At 47.7% G+C, this 24,336-nt stretch overlaps 1 protein-coding gene across 4 annotated transcripts in view; it reads right to left on the bottom strand.

Annotated features, from left to right (window-relative positions):
- The window catches only part of ZRANB1 (zinc finger RANBP2-type containing 1), a 64,163-nt gene extending 40,664 nt beyond the window's left edge, over positions 1-23,499 (bottom strand). The window contains exon 1 of one of the 4 annotated variants that reach the window (XM_083149445.1): positions 22,799-23,499. The gene's annotated coding sequence lies outside the window, so the exon portion shown is untranslated. Of the gene's footprint in view, positions 1-14,407; positions 14,431-22,798 lie in introns of those variants that run through there. The other 3 variants (XM_083149443.1, XM_083149446.1, XM_083149444.1) reach the window with 3 other exon arrangements.
- Between the last annotated feature and the right edge of the window lie 837 nt (positions 23,500-24,336).

The following is a 24,336-nucleotide window of genomic DNA, read 5'->3' as shown; positions in this document are numbered from 1 at the left end:
GTACCCAAAATCCTATTTTCTCTACCGTCCAATGGGATACTGGGCTTCACTACTATGGGGAGGTCCCAAAGCTACCAGAACGGGTGGGAACGTGCGGATTCTGCTGTAGAACCGCATTCCCGAACTGGGAATCCTCCCTGGCCAGGGTGTCAAACTTGTAGAACTTCACAAATGTGTGTTGCCCTGACCAAGTTGCGGCCCTGCATAGCTGCATTGCCGACACCCCTCGAGCAGCCGCCCAAGAGGTACCTACAGACCTGGTTGAATGAGCCTTTACTGAAAAAGGAAGCGACAAACCAGCTGATGCATAAGCCTGTTGGATAGTACATCTTATCCACCTGGCAATGGTACGCGTTGAAGCAGGTAAACCCTTCTTCTGCGCATCATAAAGCACAAACAGGCTGTCCGTCTTACGGATCCTAGCTGTGCGCTTGACATACCCCTTAAGGGTGAGGACTACATCCAAGGTATCCGGTATATCTGGGTGTGTCGCGCTAGAAGGAACCACAATAGGTTGGTTTAGGTGGAACCCTGACACCACCTTTGGAAGGAATTGTGGTCTAGTCCTGAGTTCCGCCCTATCGTTGTGGAACACAAGGTAAGGGCTCCGACAAGACAAGGCCCCGAGCTCGGACACCCTCCTGGCCGAAGCTAGCGCCAGCAGAACAACAGTCTTCCAAGTGAGGTGTCGCAGCTCAGACTCCTCCAGTGGAACAAACCGGGCTGATTTTAAGAAAGTAAGAACTACTTCCAAATCCCATGGTGCAGTGGGAGGCACAAAGGGGGGCTGAATCCTGAGCACCCCCTGTAAGAAGGTTTGCACTTCAGGCAAGGCCGCAATCTTTTTCTGAAAAAACACAGATAGTGCGGAGATTTGGACCTTTAAGGAACCCAATCTGAGTCCCTTATCCAGGCCAGCCTGAAGGAAACGTAGCAGACTGTTTAATCGAAAACTGGCCGGAGGCAAGTCATTCTTCTCACACCAGGCAATATATCTGCGCCATATGACATGATAATGAGCAGCCGTCACCGGCTTCCTGGCTTTTATCATTGTAGTGACGACAGAGGGGTGGAGACCCTTGTGGACTAAGATCTGCCGCTCAACCTCCAGGCCGTTAAACGTAGCCGCTGTAAGTCCTGGAAGACGAACGGGCCCTGGAGGAGCAGGTCTTCTCTTAGGGGCAGACGCCACGGGTCTTCCACTAGCATGGCCTGAATGTCCCCGTACCAGGCCCTTCTTGGCCAGTCTGGTGCCACCAGTATGGCCTCCGTCCCCTGATGCCGGAGCCGCTTTAGTACCCGAGCCAACAATGGGAGAGGTGGGAAGAGGTACACCAATTGGAAATTCCAGGTCCAGGTGAGAGCGTCCACGGCTATCGCCCCTGGGTCTCTGGTCCGTGCACAGTACATTGCTACCTTGTGGTTCAATCGTGAAGCCATCAGGTCGATCTGAGGGAGCCCCCACAGATCCACTATGGCATTGAACACTTGAGTGTGAAGGCCCCACTCCCCCGGGTGAAGATCGTGACGACTCAGGAAGTCTGCCTCCCAATTGTCGACTCCCGGGATAAAAATGGCAGACAGGGCCTGGACATTCTGTTCCGCCCAGGACAGAATTTTTGACGCTTCTCTCATGCAGGGCATGCTCTTGGTACCACCCTGCCGATTTATATAGGCCACAGTGGTGGCATTGTCCGACTGGACCTGGATCGCCTTTCCCTGTAACAATGGAGCTGCCTGTAACAGGGCATAGTAGACCGCCCTCAACTCCAGCTTGTTGATATGAAGGCCTGACTCCAGTGGAGACCATCGACCCTGTAGGCGGACTCCCTGTGTCACAGCTCCCCAGCCCCTCAGGCTGGCGTCCGTGGTTACCAGAATCCAGTCCTGGATCTGAAACCGTCTGCCTGCCAACAAATTGGATGAATCTAGCCACCACTGTAGCGAGATCCTGGTTCTTGTTGCAAGGCCAATCCTTCTGCGCATATGCAGGGGGGAGCCGGACCATTTTGTCAGAATATCCAATTGAAAGGTCCTGGAATGGAAGCGGCCAAATTGTATTGCTTCGAATGAAGCCACCATCTTGCCTAGAAGCCGGAGGCAAAGATGGATCTGTACCAGAGGTGACTGCAGGACCTCCCTGACCAGCTGTTGTATTGCAGTGACTTTTTCCATCGGCAGAAAAACTTTTTGTTCTGATGTATCCAGGATCATGCCCAAGAAAACCATCCTCTGGGTTGGAACCAGCGATGATTTGGGCATGTTTAGGATCCACCCGTGGTCTCTTAGCACCTGTATGGACAGATTGAGAGCACTGCTTAAAGCCTCCGCCGACCCTGCTTTTATTAGCAGGTCGTCCAGGTAAGGCACTACATTCACCCTTCGGAGCCTGAGTAGTGACATCATTTCCGCCATTACCTTTGTGAAAACCCGCGGGGCTGTCGACAGGCCGAAAGGTAACGCCCGGAATTGGTAATGGTTGTTCCCCAAGGCAAACCTGAGATAGATTTGGTGTGGGGGCCAGATAGGAATGTGTAGATAGGCGTCTTTGACGTCTATAGAGGCCAGGAACTCCCCTCTTTCTAGGCTGGCGATCACAGAGCGCAAGGACTCCATCCTGAACTTGAACACGCGCAGGAAGGGGTTCAGTGACTTTAGATTCAGGATGGGTCTTACTGAGCCGTCTGGCTTCGGTACCAGGAATAAGTTGGAATAATATCCCTGGCCCTGCTCCGTGACTGGCACCGGTACAATTACCTGAGACTGAAGCAGCCTGGTAATGGCCCCCTGAAGGAGCACCTGATCCTCCTGGGATGCTGGAAGTGCCGACCTGAAGTATCGTCTGGGAGGGGGTTTGTCGAATTCCAGCTTGTAACCTAGAGAAATGAGACCTCTGGCCCAGGTATCCAGACCCGAGGCGTCCCACACATGGCTGAAATGCAACAATCGCGCTCCCACCGCGAGAGAGTCTCGTGGCGGGAAAACCCCGTCATGCTGCAGGCTTAGAGGAAGTCGCGGCATTTGGACGGTCCTGGGTGTTGGAGGTGTTAGGCTTCCTAAACTTGCCTCTCGTGCCCCTGCTGGCATTGGAGGCGCCCCTAGCCTTGGGGCGAAACCTGTTCCCACGAAAGGACTGCTGGGAAGCACCTGTGAAGGTACGCTTTGCAACCGTGGGGGCTGATGGGAGAAAGGTAGACTTTCCTGCCGTGGCTTTGGAAATCCAACCGTCTAATTCACTGCCAAACAGCCATTCTCCTGTAAAGGGAATACCCTCCACACTCTTCTTTGAGTCTACATCTGCAGACCACTGCCGCAGCCACAAGGCCCGTCTGGCTGACACCGCCATGGCTGAATTGCGCGCGTTGATTGCGCCCAATTCCTTTTGTGCCTCGCACAGTATTTTTGCGGTGTCCTGAATGTGACGCAGGCTGTCCCCTATCTGGGCCACAGTCATGTCACCCAACAAGCCTTCCTGAATCTGGGTTGACCAGGTATGAATAGCCTTGGCCATCCAGCAGCTGGCTAAAACTGGACGCTGGGATGCTCCACTAGCCGTATATATGGACTTGAGGGTAGCTTCCAGCCTTCTGTCCGCCCCGTCCTTAAGGGTGGATACCCCTGGGACTGGTAACAACACCTTCTTAGAGAGGCGGGAAACAGAGGAGTCCACTACCGGTGGCTCCTCCCATTTCTTTCTGCCCAAAGGTTCAAAGGGATAAGCATTTGTGAACCTTTTTGAAAGAGTAAACCTCTTATCAGGGTTTTGCCATGCAGCCCTGAAAGCAGTTTCTAACTCTGCCTGCTCAGGGAAGTACACTGGCTGTTTCTTCTGGGTCATGAAGAAAGGGTCTCCTTCTGTGGATGCCTCTACAGGGAGATCTAAAACATCCCTAATGGCCCTGATAAGGGGCTCGGGACCATGTACTGCCGTCTCAGGAGCTGGTTCCTGCAGACCCTGCTCCTCACCCTCCTCCAATATGTCCTCATCGTCCTCATCTGTGTCAGGATCCATAGCAGTAGCCTGCCTCTTTTGAGGCTGTGCGGGCGGGGGAGGTACATTTTGGGTATGAAGAATATCCACCCTAGCAGATAACATGGATAATTCCCTCTGAACCCTCTGCGTTTGCTGAGTGTTAGTGGAAAGCTGTGAAGCCACAGAATCCAACAAGGTCTTTATGTTGGAGGCCCACGCAGGCTCCTGCTCGTCTGCCTGCGATTGCCCCGCAAGCTGTGGGGGAACCCCACTGATCTGGGTGTCAGCACTACTGGGCTGTGGTGACATACAAGCCTCACAAGTAACCTGGGACTGTGACTTGGGCACAAACTTGGTGCTACACACCATACAAGTGAACTTTTTCACCATGATGAGATAGTAACAAACACAACCCCCACGCAGTCACACACGTGCACACACTGCTGGATGTGTTTCCTCTGAGTGAAAACAGACTATGTGCTTGCTTTATGCTGTGTCTGTAACTAAACAGTGGGGAAAAAACAGAGCAATTGGGGAGCCAAGTGCACCCTTAACCTGAACTCACAGATCTGGGTGAGCTGGTAACGCTAAACACAGTGATATAAACAACACAGTGTCTGACTAAGCTAGATAGCGCAGCAGCGCTAAATCGCTATAAAAAAACCTGCTGTCTCTGCCGTGCTGCAAGTACCCGGATCCACCACGCCAGTGAGGAGCCCTGTAATGGAGTCTGGCAGCGTGTGAAGAAGCAGGAAGTGACAGCGCGCGCCCAGCAGAGCTTGGTCCCGCTCTGAGTGAAGCCCCGCCCCCTTACACGGAGCTGGCGCTTACAAAGAATTATACTGACATTATTAAAGGTGTAAAATATATATATCATACATTATACATTATACCCTGAGGGGTGTCCCTGGTGGTCCAGCGGCAGCACCCCTATGCCAGTTATCAGACGCGGTGTTCACGCGGTCCCTGCTGGAGAGCCGCCATTACTAGCCGTCGTCTTGCCGCACCAGAAATGGCTGCGGGGACCCCTTGTGGGACCCCCAGCCTGTACTCACCACCGATGTCTTCAGACCTGTCAGGGGTGTGCGGCGGCTAGGGGACTTGCTCGCTACAGCGCAATGCTGTGCGGTGACAAGTCCCACGCAGGACTGGATTGTCCTGTAGCAGGGTCAGCTCTGCACCTGAAGAGGTCGGGACTGACCCTTCCCCTGACACCCACGAAGCAGGACAGCTGTGTGGTCACTACAGCGCCCCAAAATAACAAACTTGAAAATAAATGTGGAAAAAACTCTGGAGCATCCAGAAGCACTGCCTCTCCTGAGGCACATTTTTCAAAACTGACTAGTGGAGGGAGATTGAGGGGAGGAGCCAGTGCACCCACACTGAAAGTTTTTTTATGTGCCTGTCTCTCCTGCGGAGGTCTCAATCCCCATAGTAGTGAAGCCCAGTATCCCATTGGACGGTAGAGAAAAACAGTTACAACTTGATTTTCTGGATTCTACTGTTTTAGGAAATAGAGGGGATTATGGTGAAGAAACAGCAGTGTTCTGGAATAGGTCTTTGTTTGTTTGTCAAATGATGGAATTTCACATCTTATTTCACTTGTAAGCAGCACTTTTAGAATTTGTTAGATGCCACAAAAAGTTACAAAGCTCCATACAAGGATAAAAAAAAAAAAAAAAACTAAGAGAGACACATGTGCAAACAGACATTGTGTTCTCCATACACACTGCCCTATCCGTCATGACAGACGTTACAGCTGGGTGGGTGCATGCAGAATCACCGCCGGCTCCTGGTGCATGTGATGGGTGGTCTGCAGATCGCCTGTCCACGCGATGCGATAGATATTGTTCAGACATATCGCAGGTAGACATCACCTGGTCGCTACAGTGGCCAACATATCTACCAGTGTGTACCCACCATAAGAATGGGGCTGAAACGAGCAGTGTTTTACATTGCTGCCTTGAAGTAGAGAAATCATACAAATTTGCACTTTGCTGTGGGGTCCTGACTTCTGCCATGTGCGTTTTGTTCTGTAACCACAAACATGACAGGTAAGCGGGCATGCACACTGATACACAGCTTCCACACAAAGTACAGCGGGCTCCTTTTTCTGCGGTTGCTATATGACCTTTAATGGAATTGCATCAACCATTAAAATGTTTCACCAGATGGAGTTTTGCAGCTGTAAGGAGAATGGAAATCATGCACCCGAGTGGACATCTACTTTCATTGTGAAATTCCTCCCAAAGCTGGATAACAGGGAAGGACTAGGTTCCACCTAGACAGGTTGGTGTTGTTTCAGAAGTCCCCCGGAATGTTCGTTATAAGCCATCATTGTTTGAACCTGCCTAAACGTCCACCTGGGTATTGGGGTATGGTAGGAAGAAAGAACCTTTTATCCACGCATTTGAAGATTCAGGTCTTCTGCAGCCTTTTAACCTAGTGAAATAAAACGGTCACTAGTTGAAGTTTGAATTGATCTGTTGGTTTCCATTCTGAGGGGTGTGGTATCAGTCGGGATTCAGACGGTCAGTATACGGACATCAGAATCCTGACTGCTGGTACTCCGACAGCGGACAAGCGCATTGAAGCACCTTACGGGCTCACTGCGCTCGCAACAGCTTCTATTCTCTTTCTCTCTATGGTGGAGAATAACCCCTGTAAGTCAGACGTCGGAATCCTGACTGTTACCTGCCGGACAGACTGTATCCTGACTTACAGGGGTTATTCTCCACCATAGAGAGAAAGTCGGGATTCGGACAGTCCTGCCGGACAGACTGTATCCTGTCATACGGACTGTCCGAATCCCGACGGTCGGGAGGTCATCCGGCACCCGAGTTTGAGACAGTGCAAAGTGGAGACAATGAGGCAGATACAGTTTTACGAATGGCACTTGTGCCGTTTCATACCGGCTAAACCAGGTGGCAATGCGGGTTTTACAAGGAAGGTTACATTATTAGAGCAGATCAAGGCTGTGCCACAAAACCGACATCTCTTGCAGCAGGGGTATCTGGACAGTAGGTTGACAGTCTACATTGACCTTACAACACACCCTGCAGACGGACAGGGCTGATCAGGACTACTAGGATACAAAGCACATGAATAGCGGCTGCAGTGTTTATTACTACGCCACATACAAGAAAACAGACATTATATTCTGCCCAATGCAGTCTCATTTTTAGGTAGCAATCAGCATAACGGATACATTTGATGAAGCCGATGACAGTTACACAAATTATAACAATGGATTATAATAAAGAGGACAATCTACAAACCTCTCAGTGGTCATTTTGGTGGATTAGAGAATGGCAGCTCGGTATGTGGCCACACTGCATATGGTGGTTATTAGTCTAATGGCCAGGCAGGCAATCTACAGTAACTTGCATACGCCTGTAATGGCTGTAATAGCCAAACCCGCAGGAGATTAGTATTGGAAAAGGGCATCACACAAAGCTGTGTACAGACGGTGGATAGAAGAAGAAGGCGGATTTCCCTTTTTCAGTATAGAGACTTTGGAAAATAGGGAAAACTGCTCTTAGCGGGGATCCATCTAATTCGTGAAATTTAAAAAAAAAGGAGACATTAGTCCAAAAATGTACTTATGTTAATATTAAATTCCTCCTCGTGTATTATTACATGGAGGATCTTGTGCCCAGAGTGGCTGCAGTATGGGTGATACAGAGAGCAAGAATATTTTTAGATGTTAACTCAAAAGGGCTTCTCACAAGTCAGGAGTAAGGTCAGGTGAGAGGGATAGTCTTCTGGGCTTCTCACAAGTAAGGAGCATGGTCAGGTGAGAGGGAAAGTCTTCCCTATGAGCCACATTCACTGACTTTTTTGCATCACATTCTTTTTATGGTCTGCCTTTAAAGTGATGAAGTGGAAGATGATAATGCAGGAGCATACCAGCTCCCAACTGCCATTTTAACTCTGAGGTAGATGTATTAAGCCTTAAAAAGACACAAATGCAAGGATGATAAACACACAATCAGCTTCTGTCATTTTGAATTTCAGAGGAAGATGTAGTAAGCCTTAAAACGAAACAAATGCAAGGGCCAATCTACTTCTAATGGTCTAGAGCATGACAGTTAGGAGCTGATTGGCTAGTACTTTATCACTTCTCCAGGCTTCATACATCTGCATGCAATAGCTGCGTGTTATCACAGTGTTTACATTTATAGATGACTAATAAACATATATGTCCCCAAACTGCTTTGATGCAAGTACGACAAATAGCTCCTCTTGGCAAACCAGGTCCCATAAGACACTATTGTTGAACATGCGATTTGCCCCCAAAAACTGTCACAATGTGACTAGGACACACCAGTAGACTGTGCCAAATAATTTGCCACTGTGCACCAGAGTCCCTGAATCTGCAGTGGCTGATGCTACATTCCATTCAGAGTTCCATTGGGCTCCATATACAGCACATTCTCCTGGTGCATCCTAGAAGCGCAGCACTGCGAATGTGATGCATCTCCACAACAAGGCACCCAGTGCTAGCACAGGACCCAGTCAGTTCACCGACACAGGCATCTCCAGCCCCATGGTGTACTGAAGCTAAATGTAGGAGGACGGGTCTGTAAAATATACGGTGTTGCTGAAACAACTCTGACCCACTGAGGCAACAAGACCTCTGGTGTCCTGTTGGTATTTAGCACCAACTCCGTTAAGTCCTGTAAATTGTGAGGTGGTGCCCTCATGGCTCAGACCTTTTACAGAACAAGCCACAGATGCACTATCAGTTTAGCATCTGACATTTGGAGGTCAAATGAACACCTTGAACTCTTTGCCATGTTCCTCAAACCATTTCAGGATATAGTATGCAGTGATCAGGGCTTATTATCTTGCTGAAAGAGGCCACTGCCGTCAAGAACTACTGTTGCCATGAAGGGGTATCTGCAATAATGTGTCAAAGTAACATCCACATAAAAGTTAAGATACACAGTTTGCCATCAGAACATTGGGGGTGATTCTAATCACCACGCTCCACTGCGTGGAGCGACTGTGAGCAACTGCGCATATACTTTTATACACATGTGCAGCCGCTTGGTGCGAGCGGGCATGGCTGCACTTGTTCGTTGTCTTGTTTACACCTAGCAGTGTGGGCGTGGGATGGCGGAATTCTAAGATAGTTGAGTTGATAAGATCTTGGTTGAAGGACAGAAAACAGAGAGTTGTAGTAAACGGAGAACAGTCAAAGGAGGGAAAGGTTACAAGTGGAGTTCCCCAGGGATCTGTACTTGGGCCAGCGCTTTTTAAAATCTTTATTTGTGATATTGCAAATGGAATTGAGGGTAAAATGTGCCTTTTTGCAGATGACACAAAAGTATACAACAGGGTAGACAAACCAGGAGGGGTAACACAAATGATTGATGATCTAGGTAGATTAGAGGAATGGTCAAGAGCATGGCAACTACAGTTTAGTGCCAAAAACCCAAAGACTAAAGACATAGTATAAATGGCACTATAATAGAAACTACTGAGGAAGAGAGGGATCTAGGTGTCACTATTTCAGGGGACTTAAAAGCAGGTAGGCAACGTAACAAAGCAATGTAGAAGGCAAGTCAGATGCTTGGTTGCATAGGAAGAGGTATCAGCAGTAGAAATAAAGAAGTAATAATGCCACTGTATAGGTCATTGGTACGACCTCACCTAGAGTATTGTGTTCAGTTCTGGAGGACATATCTCCAGAAGGATATAAATACATTAGAGACTGTACAAAGAAGAGCAACTAAAATGGTGCATGGCCTACATCACAAAACGTACCAGAAAAGACTAAAAGATCTTAATATGTATACTTTGGAGCAGAGAAGGGAAAGGGGGGACATGATAGAAACTTTCAAATATATCAAGGGTTTTACCAAGGTACAGGTGGGAGACATTCTTCACAGGAAGAGGAGCAACAGAACACAAGGACATGCACTGACACTGGGGGGAGGAAGATTCAGGGGAAATGTGAGGAAGAATTACTTCACAGAAAGAGTAGTAGATAAGTGGAATAGCCTCCCATCAGAGGTGGTAGAGGCAAATACAGTAGAACAATTTTAACATGCTTGGGATAAGCATATTGATATCCTTACAAAAAAATAAGGACCAAATATGGTTTGAGGTAACAGGTTTAAGAAAAGGGGCAGACTACAGGGTAGATGGGCCAAGTGGTTCTTATCTGCCGTCAAATTCTATGTTTCTATGGAATACCCAGCGGGTGCTGGGGGTGGGCAGCGGATGGCAGCTGCCTGCTTCCCGTACAGGGAGCCTGCAGATGTAAGACACCACAGAGGTGTTTTACATCTGCAAGCGCTGTAAAAATCATTCAATGGTCGGGGAACATCGAATGATTTCCTCACCACACACAAGCTGCGAACGCATGTTTATGCTTAACATCCATTCACAGCCGTGCTCGGCGTGCAAGGGGGGTGGAATAAAGGTCCATTGTGCAGAGGATCACACTACCTCAGTCTGCTTTCCTTCTTTCCCCCAGTGCACCCTGGATGCCAGCTCTTCCCCAGGTGACCACCACCACCACCCAAACACCTGGCTGCTCAAATGATTCATCAGATCTTCTGTTATGTCATGGTCCAGATCTTACTCTCTTGTGCTTACTGAAGGAACTTCTGGACCAGTCTACAGCTATGCAGCAAGTGGTGATAGAAATGTGTCAGAACACAACGTTGGACCACACATTTCCACTCAGGTTCCTAACATCTGTCTACCTTAGTGTGTGAGCGAACAAGCAAATGCTGCAACACCCAATGTGTCTGCTAACTCCCACTGGTCTTCTACACTGGACCAGTCAGTGCAGAGTAACGGACAGAAGGCGGAGCTTGGGGACAATGGGCTCACTTGAGAACGGAATAGCATTTTGCACAATTCTGTCGACGCAGGATACAGCAGATAAGGATGTCTTGAAGCAAGTAGATGTTTATTGCTACACAGCACACAAGATGTTACAGAATGAATCGCCTCTCAGGGTCACAGAAGATATCTACTTACACCGGGCTCACATCAGCCCTTTATAGAAATCAGGAGACAACTCAGCATGCTGAAAATCTTCCCCCGGACTCGTATATCAATCAGACCAGCTATCTTATAAATACCACTTACACTTTAGTCATTGAACAACTGGCTAAAAAAAAAAAAAAAAAAAGTTTCCAACTTCCTTTCATATAACTACAAAACCCAATAACATCACCCAGTGTGCAATGACGACAATCACAGGCCTGGTCAATCACCAGACCTCCGACAGGGAAAGGACAATTACCATCTCATTTCCTACAGTAACAGAAGATGGAGATTCCCTTTACAGTATAGTCAAAATAGGTGCATTTTACTCTGAACACATCTCATTATAATATGTGGAAACATGTTACAGACTATTGAATATATTATTATCTGTACACACCTGAAGGCCAGAGACTCCTTCAATCTGGATTAGCTCCCATTCCACCTGTCCTGATGTAATCAAAGTAGAAACCTAGCATTTGATGACTGCACAGCTGTATAGGCAAACTACAGGTAAGATCCAGATACATTCATAATTATAAAGCAAGCCAGGTGTCTTGTGAACTTTTGGGGTGAGAGGGGTCCAAAATTGCTTTGTCTGGGAAGCTTTGGGCACCACCATTTAACATTTATATCACTTGGTGTTTGTTTATTTTTATCTAAGTAACACTTTTACACCTATTTTTCCACCTTTTTGAACACTTCTAATGGTGCAATTATCACAAGTGATTTGATCGCAATGTGTTTATTTTCCCTTTTAATGCGATGTGCGCCCCCCTGTAATCAATATAGCAAGGCAAAATAGTATGTGCAGGCAGGTATTTTTGTACTACATACTATTGTAGTGTAGTCAAAATCTGGCGTAGTTCAAATCGCATGTAGATCAAATGCCACAGTGTGTGCAGTCCAAATCTCATAGCACACATTGCATAGCTCAAATCAGACATCTCACCATGTGTGGACACCATATAACTAAGCAGTCAACTTCACTTACCTAACACACTGGGGTGTGGTATATGGACCAGACAGTCTTTAGCCCGACGTCGGGATACCGGCAGCGGGGCAAGTGCAACAAAGCCTCTTGCGGGCTTGCTGCGCTCGCCATGCTGCGGCCACGGTGTCTCGCTACACTCGCCACCTATTCTACCTTTATGGGGGTCATGGACCCCCACGAGGGAGAATACCCGGTGGCTGTCGGGGACCCCAAGTGTCTGGGTTTTGACTGTCGGAATCCCGAAGTCGGGGTAATGACTGTCGGGATACCGACTGTCGGGAAACTGTCCGGCACAACACACTGATACTTCACTAAGATTCCCTTTTTATACTAACCCTCTGACCTCAATGCTTTCTCTTTTCCTTTTTTAAACACAAATGGTCCATACACCAGGGCTTGACAAACCCCGGGCACCAGATTTTGCTTCCTGGCAACCAGATTTGCCAGGAAGCAGATCTCCCCGGGTACAGTGGTGACTTGCGTTCGTGGCAGCAGCCGGCAGAGCAGTGGACAACTCATCCGGCTGCCGCTGTATCAGAGCAGGACCACGGACGGGCGGTGCGGCTATTTCAAAACTCATGGAGGGACAGTGGCCGCTTTGTGCAGGTGACCCAGGGGCACAGGGATCACTCTAGCGAATGCCCCAATGAAGTGCTCCTCCACTGTTACAGTGCTGGCCGTAACCATTCCCCACTCCTGTACACATTCCTGCACGTGGAGCACTGTCACGATGGAGGAGAAGTTCATTTCGGCGCCCGCTTAGGTGATGCATGGTGATCCCTGTGCCCCTGGGTCACCCGCACAAAGCAACCACTGTCCCTCCTGGAGAGGGTCATATTTGGAGGTATGCAGTGTGTTTGTACTACGGTCTATATGAGTTCTGTATATGGGTGTTCTGGGGGTCTCGGGGGTGCAGTGCTATGTGTGTATCAGTGTGCTGATTGAGGCTTAGTGGTGCAGTGCTATGTATCAGTGTGCTGGGGGCGCTCAGCGGTGCAGTGCTATGTGTGGTTCAGTGTGCTAGGGGGGCTCAGCGGGGCAGTGCTTTGTGTGTGTCAGTATAAATTTTTGGCGCGCACAGTCCCTGTTTTTAGTTTGTCTGGCTCCTACATTTAAAAAGAAATTGTCAAGCCCTGCCATACACACTGGGCTATTATGCCCAGCGTGTATATACAGCTATGACCGCTGTCATTGCTGGGAGGAAAGTGGCTCAGTGTATACACCCTGAGCGGCTTTCCCCCTGTCTGGCACTGTCAGCAGGGGACAAACGGATTTGCATAGTGCTATGCTATGCAAAGCCATCCACTGGTAATACAAGCAGATGAACGGCTTTCCCGGCGATGATGTGGGAGTGCGCATCACCGGAACATACACACTGGGTGGCTTTGAGCCGACACGAATTTTGAGCATCTTTCAGCTCAAAATCAGCCAGTGTGTATGGGCTATAACACTCTGATACTTCACATCTTTTTATTTGTGTGGTGCTCTAGGGGTGGTGTGGATGGGGCTGTTAAAGGGGTGCCCAGAGTTGAACCCCTATCATTTAGGGCGCCTGTCCGATGAGGTTACCTTGACGAGTGGCGGGCTCACCTGTGTATGGTGCATCTGCTATCCTGTTTCTGTGTTGTAACACTATTTAATTGAGTCTGCTTTATACACCAAGGCACTGCGGATCAGCTGCATGGTTTACAGCAATATATAAAGTCAATTCAGTGCCATATGAACGGTTCTGGGAAGGTGGTCTCGGAACATACCAAACACAATTCTGAAAACTTGCTACAATGCTGTTTTATGCCTTTAGCGCAGTGCAAACAGATATGCGGTGGTCATTAATGCTGGTTCTTGTGACTAAACAGCCGGCTTAAGTTCCAAGACCCATTATTCGCCAAATAACAGCGCTGAAAAATAACAGCAATATTCACAACGCTCTGAATATATATATATATATATATACACATATACACACACACATATACCTCTGACGCAAATGAGCGCAATCAGCGCGAAAACACATTTCATTCTCCTCCCGCTATCTCCCATCACTTTTAGATGGGAGATTAGGGGGTGATAATTGAATCCCCCCACCCAAAAATGGAGTACATGGACAAGTGCCTTCAGTGCCGCAGCAACCAATTACCCACATGGGCGGTTTTCTTGCCCATTCTTCCCGCACATCAACTTCTGACTGTTCACTTTTTGTGACTATTCCGCCCCTTGACAGGTTCCATTGTAATGAGATAATCAATGTTGTTTTCTCATCAAGTGCAGCAAATAAGATAAATAGGGAGCGGGGATAAAGTTGCATGCTTGTTACCTAAGCCTCAGTAATAGGCACCGGCAGCATAGCAAAGGATGCAGCTTCTGAGTAGGGGAAATACAAGCTGGCACCAACAAGCTGTAGGAGGATCAAGTTCATTTCTTAGAATCCCTACCCTGGCGACAGGCATCTCTCTGCAGCCGTCATCTGCCGGTCACGTGCTCCAGATGCAATTTTCTTCTTCAGTTCTCAAAGCCACAGAGTAAGAAATGATAACGGAACGTCTTCTAGAATCAAAGCTGCTCGTACACCATCAGAGAGAGCTGAGAATGTGAGCAGAGTCTATTCTACAGGCAGGATGGGGGGGGGATTACTCCATGACGCTTCGTCAGAAGATTAGATGCGTCAGTCATCTATACACTAACGATGCACTTGCTCCGAATTAGGGAGGTCAATGATAGGAAGACATGAAAGGCATATTCGCTGCTTAGCTGTCTGTACATACCCAGAATGACGTGTGGTTTTCCATGCTAATATGAATTCCGACTACATATAAATGGTGTGCCCAAATGAAAAGGTCTCCTTTTTTATTTGGGCACACCTTATAAAATGTATACAACATATGCAATCTTCAGGACTAGGGTGCTATAATGCAGCGTTGTATGTAGAAGTACAAACACCTTGGACGAGCACTGATCGTTGAGGAACATGTATAATTCATGCAGAACTGCGGGGAACCCTTTCCCATTGTACAGCATCAGCCTAGATATAAACATGGCCACAAAACACAGAGCTTTATAACATCCAGACAGTCCTTCAAGGAATGTGTTTAAACCAAACACAAAGGATGGCTGTTACTACACAACATATCATGTAGGATGGGATGACCTTTCCCATGATCGGGCTGCCAACGTTCTACCCACACAGTACGCTATACCCATGTAACAAGCATCCACTTCACACCCAAAACACATGGACACCAGAGTGATAGTGATGCCGTATTATGGTCACTTCTAATGGTGTGGACATGTATAGTTACACACCACACTAATAAGTGAATGGGTAGTTAGCCCTGGGGGTCAGCGGTCATGATGGAAAGGTTCCCCCCGCAGTCTGAGTTGGGCTCATTAGCAGCCAATCACGCACACTGGCTCTCATTAGGCAACTACACTGACGGAAGCGTGTTGTGGTCTGTAAGTAAGTTCTGCACGAGATCACAAGGTTAGCAAATACGGGGTCAATTCAATTAAAGGTGATGCGCTGGTCTGGTACAGCACATTGCATTAGTCTATACTGCCTGTTTCCCGGCATGCAAAAGGGGACAGCAGGAAACTCAGCAATGTGGACAGTAGTGTAATAAGCATATACATTGTGCAGCCATGCATTGAGGTAGCACATTGCCCATAACTGTACTGACCCCTAACCAATTACTGTCCATCAAGTGGAAGGTGCATTATTATTATTATTATTATTATTATAGCTAATGTTGCATGGCTTTGTTAGTGCTATATCAGGGCAAGAACCTGATATTTCTGGAAGAGATACAGTGGAACTTGAACACAGATTCCAAGTGAATTAACCCACACACTGGATAAAAACAAAACACTAAAGCCACATACACACTGGCCGGCACTGGTAATCACATCAGCTGCGGCAGGCTGGTAATGTTCAGTGTGTATGCACAATATCAGCAGCCAATATTGTTCAGTGAGGTCACCCTACACATTATAAAGCCAGATTGACCTGCATGATTAGAAATCATCAATTATAATCAACGACGAGCAAGCATCAATAACTATATTGAGTGTAGAGACAAGACAATACTCTGAACGGTATCACTGAGAAGACCTTTCTGAGGGATACTGTGCATAATATCACCTAGTGTGTATGGAGCTAAAAGGAGTTACATAATAGGCTGCAAGATTATAGAATCTTCATGATTCTTGCACGTTTGCAGCTATCTGTAAAGCAGTATAAAGCAAAAAACAGCCATATAAATGAGGACTTTAAGTTTAGTGACAAACTGGACAAAATAACACCTGTTTTGCACACCCCTCCACATGTAGCGATTGTGTCGTTTTCTAAGCGGTCTGACTTAAATTTGACTAGATCGCTTAGAAAATGACCTTACATCGCTCCACGTGAAGGGGCCATAGCGATGTGTGGTGTCACTATCACTGGGAGATGTAGATCATAAATGCATGATAAATCTAGTCAGATCACCAGTGATCTGACCGGACAACATTGGCGCTGACACATCGCTGTGTGCTGAGCAATCTAGCATCACTCAGATTGCTCTGCAACTTCGCCACTTATGAAGGCCCATTAAGCCTACATTTAAATAAACAGGGAACACAAAATTCATGTGTATTATTTTTAAATAAATACATATAAGAATTACATAACACCATAGGTAATTTTATTCATAAAAAGAGATAGTCCCTGCATATTAGAACGATGGTACATCCTGAAGGACATACAGGAAGGGGGGGGGGCGCTGTGATCGAGTAGCAAAACATTCCGAAGACAGCAATAGACGTGTGATGGGATGGCCATCCAATTACAATGTTACAGGACCATTCAAATCCACCATCCCATTGGCAGCCGGACCAACAAAGTCTTAAAATATAGGCACGCGGTAACCCTTAATAACCTGCAAATGTCAGCTAACACTACCGACCTCTGCTGCCAGAAATAGATATGTAAACAGCAACAGTCTAATGAACAGTGCTGCAACGTGAACCATTCATCTACGGAGGAAAACATCAAGACTCAATTACCAAATTATTGCCTATTGTTAATACTGGACACATTCTGACCTTGAGATTCGTTACAATGCCAGAAAGCAGAGAGAGGCTGGAGGAAAGGTATCCACTAACAACCATATTGCAACGTGCGAGATAGTATCTGTACGCAAAACACAACAGTGATCTACGTGGAAGCAGACAGACCGAAGCACTGCACAGTTACGGGAAGCAAGCACTTGTCATTTGGTGGGATTCAGTTCTGTTCTAAAGCAATCCGCAATCCTGCTGTCAGTCAAGGAGATCACCAAAACTAAACAAGATTTAACCCGATTAATATTATTGATATAGCATTTTTCAGCAAAGAGCAACAAATAGCCCTAATACATAAAACAAAACATTAAATAAAAAAACAAAAACAGCCGTTAACCACCGCAAATTGGTTGTGTTGCACGCCTGCCTCCACCACGGTCATGTTAAACGCATCTGTCCATTTTTTTTTTTTTTTTACACATAGATTTAATTAAATTCTGACCCTTCATCCGCATTAGCTACCCGTGTAAGTGTCATTCCCATCACAGCTTATTCATTACATAAACCTATCATTTCTGTCATCCCGGGCCCTTGACCTGGTTTCCGTAATGACGGCTAGATGCTCCAGAAAATGTAAAAATTGCAGTAACAAGAAAACCTAATCAAGTACGTAGTCTAGAATCACTTCATGTACATCTCATGTAAATAGACAAGAATGTCAGTTATACTGCGGACATGTAACGCACGCGCGGTGTGAATATTGCACAGGTTGTAGAGCGGCCGCTCCGTATATAGATCATTACCTTATAATACAGAAATCAGGTAATAAGGCAACAGCCACATTAGAAAATGCCTGAAGTTACGTTTGGCACAGACCCAGTCACACAACAGAGTCACTACTTTGTCATTTGTAAACATGGATGAGGTGTAATAATGCACACAGCGGAGTGAGATCACAGCGAAATATAAATATCTCACTCCAGAACACAGGTGAGTCATGAGAAGATTTCCATGTAGAACCAGAACATAAACATGACCGGTTTCATTACAAGACCTACCCCAGGTGCCACTCCTACCTACCATAAACATCTTACTATTATATTGTATATTATTCTGCTTTGGGGGATGGATCATAGGGTAAGGTTGACACATGAGAGGTAAACGGTTGGAAGGTCGACCGTTAAAAGAGCGACAGGTTTTTTATTTTCTCCCGAATTTTGACTTACGTCAACATGGACACCATATCAGTGTACTGCCATTATTATATTCTCCCTCCACACCCTGGTGGATGGTAGGGTATGAAATACTGCCTGTCGGCACAAAAAAACCTGTCATGTCAACCTATTTCATGTGTCGGCATAAGCCAGGTCAACCTAATGTAGGTCGACCTAGTGACCATATTCCCTGCTTTACACACACACACAGGACCTTATTCAGGTCTGTTCGTAACTGACGTTCGTTCGCACGGGACCAATGTTTTGTTACTGCGTATGTGCCTACGCAGGGTGCGTTCACACAATGCAAATACATGGATGGCTGGGTGCACGCACCCAGGACTACAGGCGGAGAGGAGTGGGGGGACGGCCCCATTAGCATATGTGAACACCCAGCGTCTTATGGGCGTTCTCATGCTAATGAGGCCAGGACGTGGCCAACGGGGGCGGGCAGCTGACCTCACCGGATGTCAGCTGCCCTCCCATTTACTTCAGAATCAAATCAACCACAATAACCCCCAATATTAATATTAGGAAAACTGCTTTAACTGCTCTAAAGCTGGACACACACCTAAAGATTTATCTTACACATTTGTTCCCAAATGCTGGAAAACAGACAATGATCATTCAGACAAATTAATTAAATCCATGTGATTTAACAAAGTTATCGAAACACAGTCATTTATGTACATTTTCCAGCATTTGGGAGCAAATAGCGGATTGACATTGGCTCCACACATATCCAGGTTTTTGTTCCCACCAGAAAATTCTGTGTGTACCCAGCTTAAGGATCAGTTGCCAAAGAGATGAATACATTTCACAGCAAATAGGGTTAAACTCCCATTTAGGTGTAGTGGAATGTAATACTAATCATTGGGGTGGAGACAGCAGAATAAGCCACTGTGATAACAGTGCAGAAGTCACACTGTGCAGTGCATGCCCGTAGTCAGTTGCACAATGGGCAGACTGGGTGGAAACTGCAGAAAACACTGTTGTCAAGCTGCCCACCCACCATACAAATGGGCTGTGTACACATGGCACCGTGACAGCAAACTCAGCAGAGGCTTGCGGGTGACACTAACAAACACGAATCACATTTTCCACCATCTCCCACATCATATACATTAAAGGGATTGTCCATTTTACCAAGAGCTTCACTTATCTAGACTAGTACTGTGGTGGGGACTCCTTCTGTGACCCCCCAACACTCGCTGGACTATAGCAGGGTTGCACCTGTTTATAGCTGGGACCTCCGGTTCTTACCTCTCCTGCAGTTTGGTGCTCTGTGCATAGTACGCGAGCAGCTATTTCAAATTTTTAACACTGTGATGGGATCAAACAAAACCAACGGTCCCAGATACTGTACGTTCTGCCAGGCTCATGCTAAATACTGCAAATGGTAAGCGTCCAAGAGACCGGACCATCGACTAAGAATTATGACTGGGAAAGTTAGATTGTTGTGGCGAGAAACTGCTTTCCGGTTCACACCTGGAAGTGTGAAAAGAACCACTATGCTACAAGATCTCAATGGCAAGTGTAGCCAAAAACAGACTGTCCCGTAAGGGACACACAAGTGACATGCCACCACTGCTCTGCCTTCACATGGAAGCAACAAGGGGGTTCCCAATGAGTTACCAAGGAATTATCCGACAGTTGCTCTAGAAGACCACTGCAATTGCTGCTGAGGATTCAAGGTTGCTCCCAATCAGGGGGGGGGGATCTGTATTTTTTACATAGAGTGTAAGTTCCTACACTCTCTTCTTATGGGGAAGCAGATCACAGTAGAGCGGGCTACGGATTCCGCAATTAAACCAACTTAAAGATCGGCCTTACTGACTCCACAGCCCAGACAGATACGGTGTCCGTAAAATATGGAAGGTTCCACTTTCCTGCCAGGCACCGGTGTAAATTTACTAAAGCTACTAAAAATGAAAAGGGATGTTGCCCATAGCAACCGGTCACATTCTGCCTATCATTTTCTTGGATGCTATTGAGAAGGGACAGACAGAATCTGAATCAGAATACTTTTGAGAAGCTTTAGTCAATTTACCCCACCAAGTCTAGCAATACAAAGATGCCATAGCTCCATAACAATGGAAAGTGGGGAAGAAGAAGAAGAAAAAAAAAAAAAAAAAGTAAGATAGACACACACACGAGGATTCGTATTAGAAGGTGCCCACACACTTATCCAATTTGGGCCAATTTCAACCATCAAAATTGGATGTGTTTGACATCCCATCCGACCCGATGCACAGTCTGTCTGACCCTACAGACTGAACCTGCTGCAGGTTCTATCTGTCAGATCGGACCCGCCAGCTGCACACCTCGGGTGCTTTTTAGCACCCATGATGTGTTGGTCCGATCTGTAGGTGTGTGCCAGCGAGGAAGCACTGCTGGCACCCACCTATTTGAAGGGGGCGGGCAGCGTGGGTTCTGAGCTGTGTGAAGCACCGGGGGTTTGTGGGTGCAGCGGTGGTGCCGACATCCGCAGTGTCCAGGAAACATGCAATTAATCCCATGCAAAAAATGGCACATCAAATGCCAAATCGTAGTGAGCTCTCCCGGGAGCTCAGGGGAAATTACTGTAGGTACGACTTGTCCTTTGGACAGGTCGGCTGAACGTATGGGGGCCTAAAATGTTGTTATCTTAAGCCTCAGACACTTTTTTTTTAAAGGTATCAATCAGAAGGGCCATTAAACGATAGTTTTTTAAAGTTTCTTCTGGATAAATAAAATAAAGTAAAGGTTGTTTAGTTGGTGATTCTAATTGACCATACATTTTATGATAGACAAAAACAGTGATGGTGGCTGCCAATCTCTTTGAGTATAAATAATTTGTTTTGGTCATGGACCACCAACTCGAGGCACCCTGGCAAGCATCCCAAAGGCACCCCATGGTGTCTAGGCACAGTGTTTGGGCTATTTCACACACTCCGGCTCCTGCCAGACAGCGAAATCCCGCACGGCAGGAAGCCGTGCCGCACTAAGAAGTTTAGAATGGAGGGGATGGCCACAGCCCGGCAGCCGTCCCTTCCAGTGGTGGGATCCGGCTGCAACCAGACGGCCGGGCCGTGGCAGTCCCGTGTGAATGGACACAACAGTGTCCATTGACAACTACTTTGCACGGCACAGCTTATGGCCGTGTGGGACTTCCCTGTCTGGCAGGAGCCGGAGTGTGTGAAATAGCCCTTTGGGTACTACTGGTCTAGTGCGCACTCCGGCACATCGTTAACACCCTCCCACATTGCTGATGTCACTGAATGATATTGCTTATTGATATCGTTCAGTGTGTATGTGCAATTCTTACACCTGTGCCCGATATAGTTTACAATATCAGCAATTTCCCTAGGCGGATCAACAGCTTTAAGTTACGCATAACTTAACAAACCTGTCACCAACAGGGAGAACCCCAAGGTTTACCACATCAAGGTATCTGATAGAAAACATACAAAGCAGCTGTTCCTAGCATACTCCCAGCTAGAATGGGGGTACAAACTCTGTTATAGCTGTCATATGCCCTGCTGGAACAACACCCATTGTTATGGAGTAGACTCCCTAATGGAATGTTGGCATAATTCCCAATGTAATGGACATTCTTCCTGCTAGGACAGGGTATGAGCATATGCCCTGCTGAGAGAGGGGTACAATACTCACAGAAATATGCATAGACCCTGCTGGAAAAGGGGTGCAATATCACCATGGTAATAAGCATACTCCCTGCTGGGAGAGGGGTAAGATGACCACAATAACAAGCATACTCCCTGCAGATAAGGTATAATGCCCACGGTAATAATATACCCTGCTAGACCAGGGGGTTAAACGTAATACCCATAGGAAAAAGATACTGCAGGCAGATCCTTGGTTATTAGCCGGATGGGGTATACACAAGCAATAAGGACATACAGGAGTAACATAAAGATCCATACTGAAAATACAGATGGATAATGACAACACAGGCACTGATGACAGCACCCCACACACCTCCATACTGTGTCGTCGTCCCCCACAAACTTCCTCCCTACTGTCCACCCCCACACCTCCCTACTGCCCACCACACACACACACACACACACACACACACACACACCCCGCCTCCCACACTGTCCCCCACTCACACACACCCTCCCACACTGTCCCCCAATCACACACACCTTCCCATGCTGTCCCTCACACACCCCATCCCCACTGTCCCCCACACACACCCCACTCACACAATGTCCCGATTTGGGAAAATAAGTTTCTCCCAAAAGTAGTGGTTTCTGGGCGGAGCTTGTGCGGGCCTGGGGCGGGGCATTGGCTGTCCCGATTTCCCCCGTCAAAATATCGGGAGCAGGAGTGATGACAGCCGGGGACTCTGACCGGGAAGACAGCAGCCCAGGTCATGTGACCGCCCTCCTGTCAGCGCCGCAGACCCTTGTCCTAAGAACTCGCAATCTACATTCTGCGCTAGGTCAGCCCCGCGGCTGTACTGGCCGCAGACGACCCCGCTGTGGTGAAAGTGTCGGGCTATACCGGGGATCCCCCCCTCCTCCATCCCGGTACTAACAGTGCCTGTGTCACGGCAAGGGCGCTCACCTGGCTCTATCCCGTCGCTGGCCTTCAACCACCGCTCATCTCCCCCGGGACCGGACTCCTCGGTGCCGCTCGTCCGGTCCCTCCCGCTCTGGCCCGCTCCGGGGTTCTCCAGCTCGGCTAGCTCCGGTCCTTCCTGTAATGGCGGCTCCGGAGACCGAAGCAAAATAAAGCAGACGGGAACTTCGTGACGTCACACTGCACCCGAGGCCGGCCCGGCAGCTGATTGGCTGAGCTGCGCAATGCGTGCGGCCAATGGGAGGCGGTGTCTTAAGCGGCTGTCCGGTGATGTCATGGCAGCGGCAACAACACGGCGGCAGACAGTGCACTAATAATAACAACACACACGTAATGGTGACAGTGGTGCTGCTGCCCCGGGTCACATCACACGCCGGGCACCAGCTGTAGCCGCCTACATGTACCCGAATACCTAGGCGTGTATGTGTGTGCCATTTATTATTATTTATATAACGCACCCGTATTCCGCATCACGTTACAGGGAACACTTACCCGGGGGTCTATAAGCGTGGAGAGAAATAACAACGAACCAGCTCCTAAAGCTGGCTACACACGGTGATATAGCGTTAACGATATTGCGTGCACATCGTCGGCGTGGAGTTGATTTGAAATGCGAGCCACCGAGCCCTATTACGTTAGATGTGTTCCGCGTCCCCTCGCTGCGCTCGCCACACTGTGTAAAATCAACTCCACCCCGACGTGGATAGTGGGGGTATGAAAAGGTCGGGAGGATGCGTACCGCCACTGCTCGCCAGGCTTCAGGGTGGCGTGGATAGTGGTGGGTGCCTAAATCACATTGTATGTCATACAAGTGTATAGTACATGCATACCTCCCAACTTCTGTCCGAATGAAATAGCCCGGAAAGGGGGTGGGGCGTATGCAAATGAGGGCGCGGCTTATGCTAATTAGCCGCGACCTCATTTTCATACGAGAATAGACGCTGTGCGCATGCGCACAGCGTCTATTCTACTAGATTGGGGGTCTCCCAACTGTCACCCCCCCCCCCCCCGCAGCGGGACAATGCCTGCCGCGGGTGGGACAGCGGGACAGGACCCGAAAATCGGGACTGTCCCTCTAAAATCGTGACAGTTGGGAGGTATGGTACATGGCATCGCATGCGATTTTAAGTGTTTTGTGTTGCAATCTCATTGCACCACACAAGGACAGAGAGCAGCAGTGAATAAATGACATAGGAAAATCGCATCACATGCGATTGCATCGCATGCAAAAAGTCACATGCGATTTCCCTAAGGTGCCGTACGTATGCTGATTGGGCGCCCTGCTAATACAGAAGTACCGCACTGGTATTTCCTATTTCATTGCCCATAAATCATTTTTAATTGGTCCTGGACCACCAACTCAGGGCACCCCTGCAAGTGTCCCAAGGCACCCCAGGGTGCCACAGCACACAGTTTGGGAAAAACTGCCCTAGAAGAAACACATCTTTCTGTGGTTTGTCAAAAGTACAATTGCAGACAGGAGATGTGTACATGAAAATCACTTCATACTAAATACAAAGCTT

Source organism: Crinia signifera, chromosome 6 (genome assembly GCF_055691185.1).
Source record: "Crinia signifera chromosome 6, ASM5569118v1, whole genome shotgun sequence".
Taxonomy (NCBI): Eukaryota; Metazoa; Chordata; class Amphibia; order Anura; family Myobatrachidae; genus Crinia; species Crinia signifera.
Note: the sequence above shows the minus strand (reverse complement) of the source record. Positions and strands in the feature narration are given on the sequence as shown.